The sequence below is a fragment of the Citrus sinensis genome, chromosome 4 (assembly GCF_022201045.2).
Source record: "Citrus sinensis cultivar Valencia sweet orange chromosome 4, DVS_A1.0, whole genome shotgun sequence".
NCBI classification, from domain to species: Eukaryota; Viridiplantae; Streptophyta; class Magnoliopsida; order Sapindales; family Rutaceae; genus Citrus; species Citrus sinensis.
In genome coordinates this window covers 26,322,870-26,328,869 of record NC_068559.1, presented here as the reverse complement: position 1 = coordinate 26,328,869, position 6,000 = coordinate 26,322,870, and positions in this window count along the sequence as shown.

Here is a 6,000-nt window from a genome sequence, read left to right as displayed (position 1 = left end):
TGTTGATGCGAGATTCCGGTTCTCCTCGTTCTACGATCAGGATCTCTGCTCGATCAACTTCGTCACGACCAGGAGGTCTCCTCGCCAGGCTTCTTCCCCGGAGGTCCCTGCGTACACAGATAAGTCAGAGTACGTCGGTTGTTTTCCCGGCGCAAACCCTCCGACGCTCAAGTCAGATATGAAGGTTCGGGAAAAGCTTGCCACAGGTCTTATGGCGTTTCTTGTGGTTTTCTCCCCTTTTTTCAAGAATGCCAACCCTTTTACCTTCGTTGGCTACCTTTTTATAGGCTTCCTCTGAATCTCAGTCCTCCGCTCTTTTCGAGACGGTATGGGACTTCAACTGCTGCGTTATGGGCAAAACATGGGATCTAGCGTGTTATGCCACGGTTCAGGGGAAAGCGTGGCTGCCACGGCTCTGTGAGACCTTGCGTGTTACGCCACGGCTCGGGGGAAAGTGTGGCTGTCATGGCTCTGTGAGATCTTGCGTGTTACGTCGCGGTTCTGGGGAAAGCGTGGCTGTTGTGCCTAGATTCTCGTGCTGGAGAGCACGTCTTGCCAACTGCCGTCGACCGGGTCTCCTCGCCTCTCGATCTCTAGCCGGAATGGCCTCATGCCTTTTATAGGAATTGGCCTCGCGGACGACAACATCGTGGACGAGCAGGATGTTTCTGATCCTGTTCTTCCACGCGCTAGGCTTTAACAGAACACATCGGTTCGCAGAACTCCGCCATCAGATGTCTGCTCGTCATTCCTGGTCCCTTCGACGCATTTGTCCCAAACAGTATCCCTCCCAAACAAGGGTTAACAAATTAATTTAGATTTTTGTCCATCTCTCTACATTTTTAAATTAAAAAAAAAAAGATATACTTGAGTTAATCTAATAAGAAGATACTTAAAAATTATATCTGGTTGAACAAGATGAAATAAACATTTACGAAACAAGTTCAATTCTTACGATTATAATAAATAGAATGCCATAGACCGTAAATATACAAGACTTGGCATCACACGGGCTGTCTGCCTTGCAATTGCAATTAAAATTGCTAAAATTATACGACCATCGTCTTTTTCTCCTTGCTGAGGCTGAAAAACCCGGCTGTATGAAACCCACGTACCATGCCTCTCCATTAAGGTTATAACGAAATATATTATATTTTTAAATTGTACTTTTCACAAAGATTTTTTTAATACTGATTACACATCAAATTATTATATTAAATAGATATTTACAATTATTATTATAGCAAATCATTACACTGATATTTACAATCAGATATATAACTGTGACTTATGTTGAAAAAATAGCATAACGTGCTATTTTGAGTGGGTCCCACTTAACGAAAGTGGAAAATATTGTGAGATTCGAATTATACTCCATTGATACTTCAATAGTATAATTTTATTTTCTCAAAATGATGCTTGGGTGAATGAGAAATTGTCTCTCAAAGTTCACCAAGTTAGAAATTTGAAAGGAAATGAGGTTTATCCCACATAGAAAAAAGAAGTCTAGGAATTAGTGTATATATATAAACACTTAACCATGCATGGGTAAGGATTATAAGGATATAGGCTCTCTCCACACGCGTTCGCAGGGGGGATGCGAATCCAAGTTCGATTTGGTTGAACTCGTGTGCGCCTGCACGTCCTTCGTACACAAATGTCAGCCCAAAATCATCCATGCAAGCTAGGCACGTTTTTAATTCTTTTCGAATTTTTTTTAAGAAGACTGTCTTGTGCAGGCCTCGGGTTCTATTTTATTTTTTCGTTTCGGTTTCATTTCTCTTCTGGTTTTGCTTTCTGTTATTTCATTTGAAATTTTCAGTAGTTAGTTTTCGTTGGTTCGCTACTGTTTAATTTGTTATCTCACTGTTATTATATTAAATTTTATAAAGTACATACTCAGACAAATAAATCTCACAGACGATGATCTCTCTGCTTCACTCGTATTTTATAAGGTAGAAAAATTTATAAATTAACTGTATATAATTATATTTAATTAAAAAAGATTGAGTTCATAAAAATTCAAATCACTATTCTCGTAATCATATTTAACTTTGAAGGTAGTGATTCACCCGGCCGCCGAGTGACTGTATTTTTCACAAAAGTTTAATCTGCAAGTCTGCACTGGAGGAGGCTAGGGTAATTGGCATGGTGAGGTACGAATGAAAAGTCTTTGTAAGACTGAATACAACGTACAGATGCCAAAAAGACTTTTTTTTTTTTTTTGATAAAGATGCCAAAAAGACTTCACTTGCCTGAGTTGCCTGTAATCATTTATTGTAACTCCTACCTACTCCATGAAAATTAAAGATTTGGTACTTGTGGGGCTGGCAGTGGCACCAACCCCAGTCCCTACTCTGCTTATGACTTTGTTTTTGTAGCGGGTGTTGCCCCTTGATTGGCGCGCATTCTCAAATCAGTCACTATCCTAAAAGTGTTTTTATAATAACATGCGTAAAAGATTCTATTAATTTTAATTTTAAATATTTATTTATTTATGTGGTAAAAAATATATATATATATATATTATATTAATTTTTTAAAAAAATTAAATAAAAATAAATTAATATTAATTTATTTAAATAAATATTTTTTAATAAAATATAATTAAAACACTTCTCTCTCCTTAATAAAAAGTAAGAAAATATTCATTAAAGAAAGAAAAAATAACTCTATAAAATTAAAGAAAAAAATATTTTTTATTTAAAAAATTTTAATTAGAGTATCTTTTAGAATTTTAAATATTGATGTAACTCTTCAAATCATTTATAGATACTCTAAGTTATTTGGTTTAGGAGCTTCATTTAAAATATTGTGAAATCACGTCAGTCGAAGAAGAAGGCACATATAGGAGGATTAGGAACGTGTTACACAAAACTGATGTGCAACACATAAATCCAAAATTTTTAAATTCTATTCTTAACGGAAGTAAAAATAGAAAACAAATAAATCGTCACGTCGTAACATATGAAATGTATGCTAATAACAGACAGGTGAATTTTGAATCCAACATGAAAAACATACAAAGTGATTCATCACAATTCATTTAATAATTGACTACTTATGTTACCTAATAAAATGGGTTGACATTGACACACTTAAAAATTAAATTTGAATCCTATATAAAAAAAACAATCGAGTTAATGGTCACACGATCTTTTCATGATAAATAATTATAGGGTCAGGCTACAGTGCAACTGTGGTACCGTGCCACAGTTACACCAATCGTTGGATCCACTTAACTATAAAATTTCACTAATATTTTATCATTTCTTTAATGTCAAAACTTTTATTGGAAAAAATCAATCTCAACCAAAAATATATATATACATTTTGTTTTGTTTTGTTATGTTTTGAACGGACTATAAAACAAAAATTAAATAATAGTTTCGTGGTTATCTTGTAATGAATCCTTTTTGTTTTGTCTTATTTAACTTTTGCACAATTGTCCTTTATGGCCCGTCCAAGATTTTTTTTTTTATTTGTACTCAAAAAGCGACAATCGACTTTTGATTAAATAACTATAAAAAAAATATTGTCCGAAATTTATTTTAATTTTGTGATACACATAATTTATTTTTCCCGTGGATATGTCGCGAAACACGATTTGATATGTCGTGAAACATGATTTTCAAAGTAACACTGATTAAAGATGGCAAAACCTCAACTTCAATCATTGTTATTAAGGGTGTGTTTGGTATTAATTTTTAAATTAATATTTTTTAAACTTATTTTACAGAAACAATATGATGTTTTTGATGAGTTACTTTTAAAATCGAGAATACGTAATTTATTTTTCTAACAATATATGAAAATGAAAATAATGAAAATGTATTCGGTTGTTTATCAAAAAATATGGTGCCAATGAAAGAGAATGAGGAAAATATTCAATTTTAAATAAATTTTCATTAATTTTGGAGAATTTAGAACTAATAAAATAATATGATTCATTTATTTATTTTAGTTGAAATGAATTTATTTTTTCTCATAATGATGGCATTTTTTTATAAACCAAAGTAATAATTAGTACAAAAGAGAAAATTAATAGTAATTTTTCAAGAATGTTTGCTAAAATTAATTAGAATTAACAAATATTTTTAAAACACGCCTCACCCAATTAAAACCAAAATAACATGTTAAGATAATAGTCATAGATCACTAAAACATAAAAGTTAAAAAGTTACTATTATATATTAACAACCGACTTAACAGCACATGGGACATTAGTCAAAATGCCATTCTTTTAATACGCCCGGTGCAAAAATAAAAATTGGAGAGTGTTTTTGGCTCTTATTTTAGAGAAAGAGGATGATGTTTTTGATGTGATATATTTTAAAATGAAAAACTGTTTGGTAGTGTATTTTCAAAACAACATATGAAAATGAAAATAATAAAAATGCGTTTGGTTATTTATCTAAAAATGTGAAAAATAATAAAAATGTGTTTAGTTATTTGTATGAAAATGTGAAAAATAGTAAAAATGTGTTCGGTTGTTTGTCTGAAAATATAGAATTTTTTTATAGAATATTTTATAAAAAAATTTCTTCAATTTATTTATATATGTTATCTTTTATTATTATGATTTTAATCAAAATGAAATCAAATTTCATACAGCAATAATAATTTTCAAAAAACCCTCTTATATTTTATTAAGTTTAAGAAATTAAAATAAAATGAAAAATAAATAATACATGTAGAATTAATTAGCATAACAAAATAAAAAACCACAAAACAATTATATTTATTATACACATTTAAGTAGTTCATTTATGCTAATTATATTTTACAACACTAAACATAAAAGAATAAAAGAGTACAAAATATTTGCATCCAAAACATGCCTAAATATCCAAAGACCATGTTTAACGATACAATGAAGAAACAGAAGATAAGGTAGTGAAATCGTGAAAGCAGCTGCTTTTGTAAAGAAAAAGATAAGATAAAAGTAACTTTTTTCCAGCAACTCAATAACGCCAATTTGGTGTTCTTGAATTTTCTTTATAAAAGTTGGAAAACGGAAATATTTTGTTCTCTATTTTTTTTTAATATTTATCAAAAAATGGCTTAACCAAACATGTTTTTTATTTTTTAAAAACAAAAAACACCCCTAAAAAAAAGGTTAACCAAACGCACCCTTAATTTTTCATTTTTATGAACTAAAAGTGAAAAACAAGAATATCTCATTTCTGGAAGAATGAAAACAACACAAAGTTTGTTGCTGCCAAACACATTTTTTACTTTTTGTGCTTTTTGAAAACGAAAAATAGTAGTTGAAAAATAACACCAAATGTACCCTAATCGTTCAGTCGTTCCTGTTTAAACGGGTAATTGAAATCATCTCTTGCAGCCTTGGGCAGCTCAAGGTCTGGACTCTGGACAAGTATATATATTCAAATAAGGGAGAAAGACACTCTTTTCTTTGATTTATTATTATATTTTTGACTTATATCATTGACCATGGACAGTTTTTATATTACTTAAGCCTTGTTCTCCTAAATTTTAGGATCAGGGCCGTCTTACTAAGTTACCTTATGGTGTCAAAAAATTAATAGAAATATTCATTTTAGTCAGAAAAGTAATTATTTTATTTTGTTAAAATTTTGACATTAAAAAAAATCAATAAAGAGAAAAAAAAATAGAGAGAGTATTATGAAATTCTATTAAAAGAAGAACAAGGAAGCCGTGCTAAGAATTTTTATCGAGTATCGAATCATGGTAATTAATTTTTTTTTATAAAAAAAGCAAAATAAAAAATAAATTTTAACCATTAACTTAGTTAGTGCTCATTCCCGAGAAACTCACTTCTCTTTTTACTATTTTGCGTTGAGCAATGGCCATAGTATGATCAAATGTCAATCATCCTACAAGTTGATCCCATTTACTACAAATGGGCTCAGTGCCACTGATCTCAATCGGGGAGAACAAGTTCAATCAGATTGCGGATTTCCAAACCCATTTAAATGATCAAATGAATGGGCCTACAAACTCTAGAACAGCCCA